Raw genomic sequence first — 17,678 nt, 5'->3', positions numbered from 1 at the left:
ATGACTATACGAAAAAGAAATGGGAGACCAATGTACTAAACTACGTATAAAACATTTGATTGGATTGTTGAACATGAGCCTTGGCATATCAATTAATTTGGATCACCAAAAGCGACCTCAACAATACGAAGGTTTTGGATGACTAAAATAGCCCAAGTTACATAAATGGGTAGGATCACTTTGTATGGATAGTTAAAACATGGACCTTCGCTTATCAATTGATTTGGATCAATGAAAACGGACTAAATAATACAAGCCTAGATTATATGATAGGTTTAGGTCACTTAAAAAGAGCCAGTAATATGAGTAATTTGGATCATTCCAAGTGACCCATGCATTTCAAAATGTTAACCCAATTGAATCACTTCGAATGACCTAAGCATTTGAAAAGGTTGGCCCATCCTACAAATGGTTTGGTTACTAAAAATGGGACCATTCCTATAAATAATACACATAACTAGAAACGAGTTGAGTGATTAATAGTTTTGGTCACAGCAAAGGGACCCAACCATAAGAACGGTTTCTATCAGTAAAGACAAAACAAGAGATATTAATGGTTTTGATAATTGAAAATGGGCCCATTATGCATGACTCATGCACCCACCAATTGTCTCAAATGGGTGAAAATACAATTAAAGAGCTACTACTAATGGTTGTATCGCACCGACTATTTGGATCACTAACATGGGCCTTGGCATATTCATGGTTTGGATTGTTGAAAATGAGCACATTGATATGTCAAGATTTCCCATAATGAACTTTGTGCTTGTGTAACCCAACAAAGAGTATAAAACATTACTTCATTGGCTTGGTAAACAGAAGCCTAAGTTTTCCATTTGGTTTTCATCCAATCAGATGACGGGGTTTAGATCACTTAAAACAGCCAAGCATATGAATAGCTTTGATCCCTTGATTAGGCGCACACATATGACATATCAAAGGTTTGTGTCACTGAAAACGAGCCTGATCATAAGAACAATTTGAATCACGAACAATTTTGGTGCATGCAACACCCACTAATTACATTGTTGAGGACAAGACTAACTATATAGATGGTTTGGAACACAGAATTAAAAAAAATAAAAATAAAAACGCAATCAGATGAATAGTTTATATCATTAAAAACAAGTCCAATCATTTGAACAGTTTGTAGCACTGAATAAGGGCCCTGAAATAATAACAATATGGATCTTTGTGAACCAACTCAATCAAATGAAAGAAGTGGATCAACTTAGCATATCAATTACCATCAATCACTAAAAACAAACTCAATCATATGATGAGTCTGGAGCACTAAAAGTTGCTCAAATCATAGTAACCATTTTGATCAACCGATATGAGCCCAATCATATGAAAAGTTTAGATCCGCTAAAATGGCCCAAGCATGTCATAGGTTTGGATCACTAGAGAGAGGCCAAATCTATGAATTTGGATCATTGTAAAAAGAAATATGATTTTTTGAATTGTGTATAGAACTGAAGAGGGGCCTACAAAATTAACGATGTGGATCACTGAGAACCAACCTCAAATATTATGAATTGATAGATCAACTTAACATATCCATTGGGATGGGTCATGGAAAGAGGCTTCAATCATATGATGAGTTTAGATCACTAACAGCAACACTAATCATATGATGCATTTGGATAACTGAATGGGCAGAATCATATAAGAAGTACAAATCCGCTGAAATGGCCCAAGAACATCAAAGGTTTTGATCCATTGAAATGGCCCGAGCATGTCAATGGTTTGGATCACAAGAAATGGGCTAAATCATATGAAAAGTTTAGATCATTGAAAAAAGAAACCCAACCATATCAAGAATTTAGCTTACTAAATACGGTTCAAACATTTGAAACAGTTTGAATTTAATAAAATCAGCCCACACATTGACAATTTCAAATTAGACCAAATTATAAAAATAGATTGGATCTTAAATGGTCCCTCCTAATACTTTATGTTTAAGACAAAAAGAAATAAACCACTTCTTAGCCAACTCTTGTACCAAAGTCTCTAAAGGAAAAGTCACCATTGTACCTCTGAGGCCAAATTAATTCAAGTAACTAGATTAATGAATATGGGCACGAACATATTGATGGTTTCACGATAAAAATTGAAATCATTTGAAAGGTATTTTAAAGTTCTTTCATTTCTGACTGGAATCGATGTATTCCGAGACCATTTAGGCATCTGTAAGTGGGATCGTAATCTTTAGTCCTAAATTCAGAGCCCATTCGATATCCCAAAAGCACTTTGGCACTCTTCAATCGTCATTTTTCCATATGGATTGTTAATCTTTCCAAATCATGCGATCCGACAGAAACACCAATAACCCCATCATTTGATGTCAGATTGGGTCCATTTTCAGTCATTTGAAAGGTACTTTAATGGTCTTTCATTTATGACTATATCGTCGTAGTTCAAAGCCATTTGGGTGTTCGTAAGTGGGATCGCAATTGTCGGTCCTGAATTTTTCATTCATCACCTTGTCCAATAGTAACCCTCATAACTCTCTCTTCAGAGGTCGAATTTAGACTATTTCAGCTAATTCTAATGGTAACTTGTCAAGATTCCAAATTGCACCAGAATTGCCTAACTCAATGACCATTTGATATCACAAAAGCACGTTGGAACTCTTCGATCATCATTTTTCAGTATGGTTAGTTAATTATTCCAAATCTCCCGATCCAACAGAGACGCCTATAACTCCACCATTTGATGTTGGATTGGGTCGATTTTTGGTAATTGGAAAGGTTTATTAGTGCTCTTTCATTTCTGACTAGAATCGTCGTATTCCGAGACCCTTGCGGCATCCATAACTGGGATTGCAGTCGTTGGTCCTGAATTTTTCCTTCATCTCCTTGTCCAATAGTGACCCTCATAACACTCTCTTCAAAGGTTGAATTTAGAATATTTCAGCTCATTGCAATGGCAACTTGTAAAGCTTCCAAGTTACGCCAGAATTGCCTAATTTAGAGACCGTTCGATATACCAAGAGCACGTTGGAACTCTTCGATCATCATTTTGCTATATGACGTGTAAATATTTCCCAATCGCGTGATCCGACGGAGATGCCTATAACTCCTTCATTTGATTTCAGATTGGGTCAATTTTTTATCATTTGAAAGGTACTTTAGTGCTCTATGTTTCCTGACTGGAATTATCATATTTCGAGATCATTTGGCCATCCATAAGTGGGATCGTAGTCGTCAGTACCGAATTTTTCCTTCATCTCATTGTTCAATAGTAACCCTCATAACTCTTTCTTCAGAGGTCAAATTTTAGCTATTTTAGCTCATTGCAATGGTAACTTGTCATGCTTCCAAATTGCACCAGAATTACCTAATTCAGAGACTATTCGATATCCCAAAAGCATGTTGGAACTCTTCGATCGTCATTTTTCAATGTGATTGTTAATCTTTCCAAATCTTGTGATCCAACGGAGACACCAATAACTCCATCATTTGATGTTGGATTGGGTCAATTTTTTGTCACTTGAAATGTACTTTAGTGCAATTTCTTTCTTGACTGGAATCATCCTATTTTGAGACCATTTGGGCATTCATAAGTGGGATCGCAGTCGTCGGTCTTGAATTTTTCCTTCATCTCCTTCTCCAATAGTAACCCTCATAAATATCTCTTTAGTGGTTGTATTTTGAATATCTCAGCTCTTTGCAGTGCTAACTTGTCAAGCTTCCAAATTGGACCGGAATTGCCTAATTCAGAGACTGTTTGATATATCAAAAGCTTGTTGGAACTCTTCGATCGTCGGTTTTCAATTTGGATTGTTAATCTTTCCAAATCGCGTGATCCAACGGAGATGCCAATAACTCCAATAACTCCATCATTTGATGTGGATTAGGTCAATTTTTGGTCATTAGAAAGGTACTTTATTGTTCTTTCATTTCTGACTGGAATCGATGTATTCCGAGACCATTTGGGCATCCTTAAGTGGGATCGTAGTCGTCGGTACTGAATTTTTCCTTCATCTCCTCGTCCAATAGTAACCCTCATAACTCCCTCTTCAGAGGTTGAATTTGGCTATTTCAGCCATTGCAATGGTAACTTGTCAAGCTTCCAAATTGCACCAGAATTGCCTAATTCAAAGATCATTCAATATCCCAAAAGCATGTTAGAACTCTTCTATTGTCATTTTTAAATATGGATCATTAATCTTTTCAAATCACGCGATCCAATAGAGACGCCAACAACTCCATGATTCGATGTCAGATTTGGTCAATTTTTGGTCATCCGAAAGGTACTTTAGTGCTCTTGCATTTCTGATTGGAATCATAGTATTCTGAGACCGTTTAGGCATCCGTAAGTTGGATGGCTGTCGTCGGTCCTGAATTTTTCTTTCATCTACTTGTCCGATATTACCCCTCATAACTCTCTCTTCACAGGTCGAATTTAGATTATTTCAACTCCGTACAATGGTAACTTGTCAGGCTTCCAACTTGCACCAGAATTGCCTAATTCAGAGCCCATTCGATATCCCAAAAGCATGTTGGAACTCTTCAATCGTCATTTTTTAATTTGGAGTGTTAATCTTTCCAAATCATGTGATCTAATGGCTCCAATAACTCCATCATTTGGAATCGAATCGTCGTATTTTGAGACCGTATGGGCATCCGTAAGTGGGATCGCATCGGCCAGTTTTTCCTTCATCTCCTTATCCAATAGTAACCCTCATAACTCTCTTCAGTTCGAATTTAGACTATTTCGAGCTCATTGCAATGGTAACTTGTCAAGCTTCCAAATCGCACTTGGCCTAATTCAGAGATCGATATGCCCAAAAGCACGTTGGAACTCTTCGATCGTCAATATGGAGTGTTAATCTTTCCAAATCGCGTGATCTAACAGAGTCGCCTATAACTCCATCATTAGATGTCGGATTGGGTTGATTTTTGGTCATTTGAAAGGTACTTTGTGCTCTTTCATTTCTGATTGGAATCGTCCTATTCCGAGACCATTTGGGCATCCGTAAGTGGGATCGGAGTCATCAGTCCTGAACTTTTCCTTTACTTCCTTGTCCAATACTAACCCTCATAACTCTCTTTTCAGAGGTCGAATTTAGACTATTTCAGTACATTGCAATGTTAACTTGTCAAGCTTCCAAATTGCACCAGAATTGCCTAATTTAGAGACCGTTCAATATTCCAAAAGCACGTTGGAACTCTTCGATCGTCATTTTACAATATGGAGTGTTAATCTTTTCAAATCGCACAATCCAACAGAGATGCCTATAACTCCTTCATTTGATGTCAGATTGGGTCAATTTTTGGTAATTTGAAAGGTACTTTAGTGCTCTTTCATTTCTAACTGGAGTCATCGTATTCCGAGACCATTGGGCATCCATAAGTGGGATCGCAGTCGTCGGTCCTGAATTTTTCCTTCATCCCTTTGTCCAACTATAACCCTCGTAACTCTCTCTTGAGAGGTCGAATTTAGACTATTTCAGCTCATAGCAATGGTAACTCATCGAGCTTCCAAGTTGCACCAGAATTGCCTAATTCAGAGACCGTTCGATATGCCAAAAGCACGTTGGAACTCTTCGATCGTCATTTTACAATATGGAGTGTTAATCTTTCCAAATCGCGCGATCCAACAGAGACACCTATAACTCCATCATTTAATGTCAGATTGGGTCAATTTTTGGTCATTTGAAAGGTACTTTAGTGCTCTTTCATTTCTGACTGGAATCGTCGTATTCCGAGACCATTTGGGCATCCGTAAGTGGGATCGCAGTCATTGGTCCTAAATTTTTCCTTCATCTCCTTGTCCAATAGTAACCCTCATAACTCTCTCTTCAGAGGTCGAATTTAGACTATTTTAGCTCATTGCAATGGTAATTTGTCAAGCTTCCAAATTGCGCCATAATTTCTTAATTCAGAGCCCATACGATATCCTAAATGCACGATGGAACTCTTCAATCATCACTTTTCAATATGGATTGTTAATCTTTCCAAAACGCGCGATCCAACGAATATGCCTATAACTGCATCATTTGATGTGGATTGGGTCAATTTTTGGTCATTTGAAGGATACTTTAATGGCCTTTAATTTCTGACTGGAATCGATGTATTCCGAGACCATTTAGGCATCTGTAAGTGGGATCGTAATCTTTAGTCCTAAATTCAGAGCCCATTCGATATCCCAAAAGCACTTTGGCACTCTTCAATCGTCATTTTTCCATATGGATTGTTAATCTTTCCAAATCATGCGATCCGACAGAAACACCAATAACCCCATCATTTGATGTCAGATTGGGTCCATTTTCAGTCATTTGAAAGGTACTTTAATGGTCTTTCATTTATGACTATATCGTCGTATTCCGAAACCATTTGGGCATCCGTAAGTGGGATCACAGTCATTGGTCCAAAATGTTTCCTTCATCTCTTTGTCCAATAGTAACCCTCATAACTCTCTCTTCAGAGGTCGAATTTAGACTATTTCAGGTATTTGGAATGGTAACTTCTCAAGCTTCCAAATGGGACCAAAATTACCTAATTCTGAGGCCGCTCGATATCCCAAAAGCACGTTGGAACTCTTCGATCATCATTTTTCAATATGGATTGTTAATCTTTCCAAATCGCGCGATCCAACGGAGACGCCCATAACTCCATCGTTTGATGTCGGATTTGGCCAATTTTTTGTGATATGGAAGGTAATTTAATGCTCTTTCATTCATGACTGGAATCGTCCTATTCCGAGACTATTTGGGCATCCGTTAGTGGGATCGCAGTCATCGGTCCTGAATGTATCCTTCATCTCCTTGTCCAATAGTAACCCTCAAAACTCTCTCTTCAGAGGTCGAATTTAGACTATTTGAGGTCATTAGAATGGTAACTTGTCAAGCTTCCAAATTGCACTAGAATTGCCTTATTGAGAGACCGTTCGTTATCCCCAAAGCACATTGGATTCTTCGTTCATCATTTTTCAATATGGATTGTAAATTTTTCAAAATCACGCGATCTAACGGAGATGCCTATAACTCCATCATTTCATGTCTGATTGGGTTAATTTTTGGTCATTTGAAAGGTACTTTAGTGCTCTTTCATTTTTGACTGGAATTGTCCTATTCCGAACCATTTGGGCATCCGAAAGTGGGATCGCAGTCGTCTTACTGAATTTTTCCATCATCTCCTTATCTAATAGTAACCCTCATAACTCTCTCTTCAGAGGTCGAATTTAGACTATTTCAGCTTATTGCAATGGTAACTTGTCATGCTTCCAAATTGCACCAGAATTGCCTAATTCATAGACCATTTAATATACCCCAAAAGCATGTTGGAACTCTTCGATCGTCATTTTTCAATATGGATTGTTAATCTTTACAAATCGTGTGATCCAACGAAGATACCCATAACTCCATTTTTTCATGTCGGATTGGGTCGATTTTTAGTCATCTGGGTCATCTGAAAGGTACTTTAATGGTCTTTCATTTCTGACTAGAATCATCGTATTCCCACACCATTTGGGCATCCGTAATCGCAGTCGTCCATCCTGAATTTTTCCATCACCTCCCTGTCCAATAGTAACCCTCATCACACTCTCTTCAGAGTTCGAATTTAGACTCTTTCAGCTCATTCAAATGGTAACTTGTCAAGCATCCAAATTGCACCAGAATTGCCTAATTCAGAGACCGTTCGAAAGTTAGAACTCTTCGATCGTCATTTTTCAATATGGATTGTTAATCTTTCCAAATCGCGTGATCCAATGGAGAGCATATCATTCCATCATTTCATGTCGGATTGGGTCGATTTTTAGTCATTTGAAAGGTACTTTAATGGTCTTTCATTTTTTACTGGAATCATCGTATTCCAGGACCATTTGGGCTTTTATAAGTGATTGCGTTGGTCCTGAATTTTTCCTTCATCTCCTTGTCCAATAGTAACCCTCATAACTCTCTCTTCAGAAGTCGAATTTACACTATTTCAGCTCATTGCAATGGTAACTTGTCAAGCTTCCAGCTGGCACTAGAATTGCCTAATTCAGAGACCGTTCGATATCCCAAAAGGATGTTAGTACTCTTCGATTGTCATTTTTCAATATGGATTGTTAATCTTCCTAAATCACGCGATCCAACAAAGACGGCGATAACTCCATCATTTGATGTCAGATTGGGTCAATTTTTGGTCATTTAAAAGGTACTTTATTGGTCTTTTATTTTTTACTAGAATCGTCATATTCCGAGACCATTTGGACAATCATAAGTGGGATCGCAGTCGTCGGTCATGAATTTTTCCTTCATATCCTTGTCCAATAGTAACCCTCATAACTCTCTCTTTTGAGTTCCAATTTTGAATATTTCAGCTCATTGCAATGGTAACTTGTCAAGCTTCCCAATTGGACCAGAATTGCCTAATTCAGAGACCGTTCGATATCCCAAAAGCATGTTGGAACTCTTCGATCATCATTTTCCAATATGGATTGTTAGTCTCTCCAAATCGCGTGATCCAACGGAGACGCCAATAACTCCATCATTTGAAGACGGATTGGGATGATTTTTGGTCATCTGAAAGGTACTTTAGTGCTCTTGCATTTCTGACTGGAATCGTCGAATTCCGAGACCTTTTGGGCATCTATAAGTGGGATCGCAATCGTTGGTCCTGAATTTTTCCTTCATATCCTTGTCCAATAGTAACCCTCATAACTCTCTCTTCAGAGTTCGAATTTAGACTATTTCAGCTCATTGCAATGGTAACTTGTCAAGCTTCCCAATTGGACCAGAATTGCCTAATTCAAAGACCGTTCGATATCCCAAAAGCATGTTGGAACTCTTCGATCGTCATTTTTCAATATGGATTGTTAATCTTTCCAAATCGCGTGATCCAATGGAGAGCATATAACTCCATCATTTGATGTCAGATTGGGTCAATTTTTGGTCATTTGAAAGGTATTTTAATGGTCTTTCATTTCCAACTAGAATCATTGTATTTCGAGACCATTTGCGCATCCGTAAGTGGGATCGTAGTCGTCAGCCGTAAATTTTTCCTTCATCTCCTTGTCCAATAGTAACCCTCATAACTCTCTCTTCAGAGTTCAAATTTAGTCTATTTTAGCTCATTGCAATGGTAACTTGTCAAGCTTCTAAATTGCACCAGAATTGCCTAATTCAAAGACCATTCAATATCCCAAAAGCATGTTGGAACTCTTCGATCTTTATTTTTCAATACGGATTGTTAATCTTTCCAAATCGCACGATCCAATGGAGACACAAATAACTCCATCATTTGAGGTTGGATTGGGTTGATTTTTGGTCATTTGAAAGGTACTTTAATGGTCTTCATTTCTGACGGGAATTGTCGTATTCTGAGACCATTTGGGCATCCCTAATGGGATCGCTGTCGTCAGTCCTGAATTTTTCCATCTTCTCCTTGTCCAATACTAACCCACATAACTCCCCCTTTATCGGTCGAATTTAGACTATTTCAGCTCATTACAATGGTAACTTGTCAAGCATCCAAGTTGAACCAAAATTGCTAATTAAGAAACCATTCAATATCCCAAAAGCATGTTAGAACTCTTCGATCGACATTTTTCAATATGAATAGTTAATCTTTCCAAATCCCGTGATCCAACGGAGATGCTAGTAACTCTATCATTTGATGTTGGATTGGTCAATTTTTGGTCATTTGAAAGGTACTTTAGTGATCTTGCATTTTTAACTGGAATCGTCGTATTCCGAGACCATTTGGGCATCCGTAAGTGGGATCGCAGTCGTTGGTCCTAAATTTTTCCTTCATCTCGTTGTCAAATAGTAACCCTCATAACTCTTTCTTCAAAGGTCGAATTTAGATTATTTCAGTTCGTTGCAATGTTAACTTGTCAAGCTTCCAAATGGGATCAGAATTACCTAATTCAAAGACCGATCGATATCCCAAAAGCACGTTGGAACTCTTCGATCGTCATTTTTCAATATGGATTATTAATCTTTCCAAATCATGCGATCCAACGAAGACGCCCATAACTCCATCGTTTAATGTTGGATTTGGTCGATTTTTGGTCATATGGAACGTAATTTATTACTTTTTCATTCCGCAACCGTAAGTGGGATGGCAGTCGTCGGCCCAAAATTTTTCCTTCATCTTCTAGTCTAATAGTAAACCTCATAACTCTCCCTTTAGAGTTCGAATTTAGACTTTTTCAGCTCATTGCAATGGTAACTTGTCAAGCTTCCAAATAGCACCAGAATTGCCTATTTTAAAGACCATTTGATATCCCAAAAGCACGTTGGAACTCTTCGAAATGGAGTTTTAATCTTTCCAAATCGCATGATCCAATGGAGACGCCTATAACTACATCATTTGATGTAGGATTAGGTCAATTTTTGGTAATTTGAAAGGTACATTAGTGCTCTTTCATTTCTGACAGGAATCGTCGTATTCTGATACAATTTGGGCATCCGTAAGTGGGATCGCAATCGTTGGTCCTGAATTTTTATTCATCACCTTGTCCAATAGTAACCCTCATAACTCTCTCTTCAGAAGTCAAATTTAGACTATTTCAGCTCATTGCAATGGCACCTTGTCAAGATTCCGAGTTGCACTAGAATTGCCAAATTCAGAGACCGGTCGATATGCCAAAAGGATGTTGGAACTCTTCGATCGTCATTTTATAATATGGAGTGATAATCTTTCCAAATAGCCCGATCCAATGGAGATGCCTATAACTCTATCATTTGATGTCGATTAGGTCAATTTTTGGTCATTTGAAAGGTACTTTAATGTTCTTTCATTTGGAATCATCATATTCCGAGACCGTTTGGGCATCCATAATTGGGATCACAGTCGTCGGTCCTGAATTTTTCCTTCATCCCCTTATCCAATAGTTACCCTCATAACTCTCACTTCATAGGTTGAATTTAGAAATATTTCTGGTCATTGCAATGGTAAGTTGTCAAGCTTCCAAATCGCACGAGAATTGCCTAATTCGAGACCATTCGATATCCCAGAAGCACGTTGAAACTCTTCGATCGTCATTTTTCAACATGGATTGTTAATCTTTCCAAATAGCGTGATCCTACAGAGATGCCTATAACTCCTTCATTTGATTTCAGATTGGGTCAATTTTTTATCATTTGAAAGGTACTTTAGTGCTCTATGTTTCCTGACTGGAATTATCATATTTCGAGATCATTTGGCCATCCATAAGTGGGATCGTAGTCGTCAGTACCGAATTTTTCCTTCATCTCATTGTTCAATAGTAACCCTCATAACTCTTTCTTCAGAGGTCAAATTTTAGCTATTTTAGCTCATTGCAATGGTAACTTGTCATGCTTCCAAATTGCACCAGAATTACCTAATTTCGAGACCGTTTGATATCCCAAAAGCATGTTAAAACTCTTTGATCGTGATTTTGCAATTTGGATTGTTAATCTTTCCAAATCACATGATCCAAAGTAGATGCTCATAACTCCCTCGTTTGATGTCAAATTGGGTTAATTTTTGGTCATCTGAAAGGTACTTTAGTGCTCTTTCATTCCTAAGTCGAATCGTCATATTCCTAAGCCATTTGGGCATTCGTAAGTGGGATCGCGGTCGTCAGTCTTAAATTTTTCCTTCATCTCCTTGTCCATTAGTAACCTTCATAACTCTTTCTACAGTGGTCAAATTTAGACAATTTTGAGCTCACTGGAATGGTAACTTGACAAGCTTCGAAATGGGACCAGAATTGCCTAATTCAGTGAACGTTCGATATCCTAAAAGCACGTTAGAACTCTTTGATTGTCATTTTCCAATATGGATTGTTAATCTTTCCAAATCGCGTGATCTAACGGAGATGCCAATAACTCCATCATTTAATGAGGATTGGGATGGTTTTTGGTCATCTAAAAGGTACTTTAGTGCTCTTGGATTTCTGACTAGAATTCTCGTATTCCGAGACCATTTGGGCATCCGTAAGTGGGATCGTAGTCGTCGGTCCTGAATTTTTCCTTCATCGCCTTGTCCAATAGTAAACCTCATAACTCTCTCTTCGGAGTATGAATTTAGACTATTTCAGCTCATTGCAATGGTAACTTGTCAAGCTTCCAAATCCCACCAGAATTGCCTAATTCAGAGACCGTTTGATATCCCAAAAAAATGTTGGAACTCTTCAATCGTCATTTTTCAATATGGATTGTTAATCTTTCCAGATCGCGCGATCCAATGGAGACGCCTATTACTCCATCATTTGATGTCAGACTAGGTCAATTTTTGGTCATTTGAAAGGTACTTTATGCTCTATCTTTCCTAACTAGAATTCTCGTATTCCGAGACCATTTGGGCATCCGTAAGTGGGATCGTAGTCGTCGGTCCTGAATTTTTCCTTCATCTCCTTGTCCAATAGTAACCCTCATAACTCTCTCTTCGGAGGTCGAATTTAGACTATGGCAACTTGTCAAGATTCCAAGTTGCACCAGAATTGCCTAATTCAGATACCATTAGATATGTCAAAAGCACGTTGGAACTCTTCGATGTCATTTTACAATATGTAGTGTTAAACTTTCCAAATCGCGCGATCCAACAGAGATGACTATAACTCCATCATTTGATGATGGATTATTTCAATTTTTGGTAATTTCAACGGTACTTTATTGTTCTTTCATTTTTGACTGGAATCATCGTATTCCGAGACCATTTGGGCATCCGTAAGTGGGATCGTAGTCGTCGGTCCTGAATTTTTCCTTCATCTCCTTGTCCAATAGTAACCCTCATAACTCTCTCTTTAGAGGTCGAATTTAGACAATTTTAGCTCATTGCAATGGAAACTTGTCAGCTTCCAAATTGCACCAAATTTGCCTAATTCAGAGACCATTAGATATCCCAAAAGCACGTTGGAACTCTTCGATCGTCATTTTTCAGTATGGATTGTTAATCTTTCCAAATTGCGCGATCCAACGGAGACGCCTACAACTCCATCATTTGATGTCAGATTAGGTCAATTTTTTGTCATTTGAAAGGTACTTTAATGCTCTTTCTTTCCTAATTGGAATCATCCTATTCCGAGACCATTTGGGCATCCGTAAGTGGGATCGCAATCATCGGTCCTAAATTTTTCCTTTGTCTCCTTATCCAATGATAACCATCATAACTCTCTCTTTAGATGTCGAAATTAGAATATTTCAGCTCATTGCAATGGTAACTTGTCAAGCTTCCAAATTGGACCAAAATTGCCTAATTCAAAGGCTGTTCGACATCCCAAAGTATGTCGGAACTCTTCGATCGTCATTTTGCAATATGGATTGTTAATCTTTCCAAATCGTGCGATCTAATGGAGACGCCAATAACTACATCATTTAATGTCGGATTGGGTTGATTTTTGGTCATTTGAAAGGTACTTTAATGGTCTTTCATTTCTGACTGGATTCATCGTATTACAAAACCATTTGGGCATCTATAAGTGGGATCGCAGTCGTCGGTCCTGAATTTTTCTTTCATGTCCATGTCCATTAGTAACCCTCATAACTCTCTCTTCAGAGATCGAATTTTGCATATTTCAACTCATTACAATGGTCACTTGTTAAGCTTCCAAATTGCACCAAAATTGCCTAATTCAACGACCATTCGATTCTCCAAAAGAACGTTAGAACTCTTCGATCGTCATTTTTTTATAAGGATTTTTAATCTTCTCAAATTGTGCAATCCAACAGAGATGCCAGCAACTCCATCATTTGATGTCGAATTTGGTCAATTTTTGGTCATCTGAAAAGTACTTTAGTGCTCTTGCATTTCTGACTGGAATCGTCGTATTTTGAGACCGTATGGGCATCCGTAAGTGGGATGGCTGTCATTGGTCCTAAATTTTTCCTTAATCTCCTTGTCCAATAGTAACCCTTATAACTCTCTCTTCAGAGCTCGAATTTTGACAATTTTGGCTCATTGCAATGGTAACTTGTCAAGCCTCCAAATCACACCAGAATTGCCTAATTCAGAGACCATTCGATATCCCAAAAGCACGTTGGAACTCTTTGATCGTCATTTTTCAATATGGATTTTTAATCTTTCTAAATCGTGCGATCCAACGAATATGCCTATAACTCCATTTGATGTGGATTGGATCGATTTTTGGTCATTTGAAAGGTATTTTAAAGTTCTTTCATTTCTGACTGGAATCGATGTATTCCGAGACCATTTAGGCATCTGTAAGTGGGATCGTAATCTTTAGTCCTAAATTCAGAGCCCATTCGATATCCCAAAAGCACTTTGGCACTCTTCAATCGTCATTTTTCCATATGGATTGTTAATCTTTCCAAATCATGCGATCCGACAGAAACACCAATAACCCCATCATTTGATGTCAGATTGGGTCCATTTTCAGTCATTTGAAAGGTACTTTAATGGTCTTTCATTTATGACTATATCGTCGTATTCCAAACCATTTGGGCATCCGTAAGCGACATCGCTGCCGTCGGTCATGAAATTTTCCTTCATCTCCTTCTCCAATAGTAAACCTCATAACTCTCTCTTTAGAGTACGAATTTAGACTATTTTAGCTCATTGCAATAGTTACTTGTCAACCTTCCGAAATGGACCAGAATTGCTTAATTCAGAGACTGTTTGATATCCCAAAAACATGTTGGGACTCTTCGATCGTCATTTTTCAATATATATTTCTAATCTTTCCAAATCGCTCGATCCTACGGAGACGCCTATAACTCCATCATTTAAGGTCGGATTGGGTCAATTTTTGGTCATTAGAAAGGTACTTTAATGGTCTTTCATTTCTGACTAGAATCATCATATTCCGAGACCATTTGGGCATCCATAAGTGGGATCGCAGTCGTCCGTCCTGAATTTTTCCTTCATCTCCTTGTCTAATAGTAACCCTCATAACTCTTTCTTCAGATGTCGAATGTAGAATATTTCTGGTCATTGCAATGGTAAGTTGTCAAGCTTCCAAATCGCACCAGAATTGCCTAATTCAGAGACCGTTCGATATCCCAGAAGCACGTTGAAACTCTTCGATCGTCATTTTTCAACATGGATTGTTAATCTTTCCAAATAGCGTGATCCTACAGAGATGCCTATAACTCCTTCATTTGATTTCAGATTGGGTCAATTTTTTATCATTTGAAAGGTACTTTAGTGCTCTATGTTTCCTGACTGGAATTATCATATTTCGAGATCATTTGGCCATCCATAAGTGGGATCGTAGTCGTCAGTACCGAATTTTTCCTTCATCTCATTGTTCAATAGTAACCCTCATAACTCTTTCTTCAGAGGTCAAATTTTAGCTATTTTAGCTCATTGCAATGGTAACTTGTCATGCTTCCAAATTGCACCAGAATTACCTAATTCAGAGACTATTCGATATCCCAAAAGCATGTTGGAACTCTTCGATCGTCATTTTTCAATGTGATTGTTAATCTTTCCAAATCTTGTGATCCAACGGAGACACCAATAACTCCATCATTTGATGTTGGATTGGGTCAATTTTTTGTCACTTGAAATGTACTTTAGTGCAATTTCTTTCTTGACTGGAATCATCCTATTTTGAGACCATTTGGGCATTCATAAGTGGGATCGCAGTCGTCGGTCTTGAATTTTTCCTTCATCTCCTTCTCCAATAGTAACCCTCATAAATATCTCTTTAGTGGTTGTATTTAGACTATTTTAGCTCATTGCAATGGTAACTTGTCAAGCTTCCCATTTGGACTAGAATTGCCTAGTTCGGAGACCGTTTGATATCCCAAAAGCATATTGGAACTCTTCGATCATCATTTTTCAATATGGATTGTTAATCTTTCCAAATCACGTGATCCAATGGAGAGCATATAACACCATCATTTTATGTCGGACTGGGTCGATTTTTGGTCATTTGAAAGGTATTTTATTGGTCTTTCACTTTTGAGACCATTTGGGCATCCGTAAGTGAGATCGCAGTCGTCGGTCCTAAATGTTTCCTTCATCTCTTTGTCCAATAGTAACCCTCATAACTCTCTCTTCAGAGGTTGAATTTAGACTATTTCAACTAATTGCAATAGTAACCTGTCAAGCTTCCAAATCGCACCAGAATTGCCTAATTAAAAGAACATTTGATATCCCAAAAGCCCGTTGGAACTCTTCGATTGTCAGTTTTCAATATGGATTGTTAATCTTTGTCCAAACCGCGTGATCCAAAGGTGACACCTATAACTCCATCATTTGATGTCAGATTTGATCAATTTTTGGTCATCTGAAAGGTACTTCAGTGCTCTTGCATTTCTGACTGGAATCATCGTATTCCGAGACCGTTTGGGCATCCGTAAGTGGGATGGTAGTCGTCGGTCCTAAATTTTTCCTTCATCTCCATCTCTAATAGTAACCCTAATAACTCTCTCTTAAGAGATCGAATTTAGACAATTTCTGATCATTGCAATGGTAACTTGTCAAACTTCCAAATTGCACAAGAATTGCCTAATTCAGAGCCCATTCGGTATCTAAAAATCACGTTGGAACTCTTCGATTGTCTTTTTTTAATTTGGATTGTTGATCTTTCCAAATCGCGCGATATCGAGACAACAATATCTCCCTCATTTGATGTCGGATTGAGTCAACTTTTGGTCATTTGAAAGGTATTTTAATGGCCGTTCATTTTTTATTGGAATCGTCGTATTCCGAGGCCATTTGGGCATCTGTATGTGGGATCGCAATCGTCGGTCCTCAATTTTTCCTTCATCTCCTTGTCCAATAGTAACCCTAATAACTCTCTCTTCAGAGGTCAAATTTAGACGATTTCAGCTCATTGCAATGGTAACTTGTCACGCTTCCAAATTGCACCAGAATTGCCTAATTCAAAGACCATTCAATTTCCAAAAAGCACGTTGGCAATCTTCGATCGTCATTTTTAAATATGGATTTTAATCTTTTCGAATCACGCGATCTAACGGAGACGCCTATAACTCCATTTGATGTCATATTTGGTCGATTTTTGGTCATTTAAAAGGTACTTTAGTGCTCTATGTTTCTTGAGTGGAATCATCCTATTCTGAGACCATTTGGGCATCCGTAAGTGGGATCGCAATCATCGGTCATAAATTTTTCCTTCATCTCCTCGTCCAATAATAACCCTCATAACTCTCTCTTCAGAGGTCGAATTTAGACTATTTCAACTCAATGCAATGGTAACTTGTCTACCTTCCAAATTGCACTAGAATTGCCTAATTCAAAGACCATTCGATATCCTAAAAGCATGTTGGAACTCTTCGATCGTCATTTTTCAATATGGATTGTTAATCTTTCCAAATCATGCGATCCTACGGAGACGCCAATAACTACATCATTTAATGTCGGATTGGGTTGATTTTTGGTCATTTGAAAGGTACTTTAATGGTCTTTCATTTCTGACTGGATTCATCGTATTACAAAACCATTTGGGCATCTATAAGTGGGATCGCAGTCGTCGGTCCTGAATTTTTCTTTCATGTCCATGTCCATTAGTAACCCTCATAACTCTCTCTTCAGAGATCGAATTTTGCATATTTCAACTCATTACAATGGTCACTTGTTAAGCTTCCAAATTGCACCAAAATTGCCTAATTCAACGACCATTCGATTCTCCAAAAGAACGTTAGAACTCTTCGATCGTCATTTTTTTATAAGGATTTTTAATCTTCTCAAATTGTGCAATCCAACAGAGATGCCAGCAACTCCATCATTTGATGTCGAATTTGGTCAATTTTTGGTCATCTGAAAAGTACTTTAGTGCTCTTG

This window comes from Magnolia sinica, chromosome 15 (assembly GCF_029962835.1).
Source record: "Magnolia sinica isolate HGM2019 chromosome 15, MsV1, whole genome shotgun sequence".
NCBI classification, from domain to species: Eukaryota; Viridiplantae; Streptophyta; class Magnoliopsida; order Magnoliales; family Magnoliaceae; genus Magnolia; species Magnolia sinica.
This window is presented reverse-complemented; position numbering follows the sequence as displayed.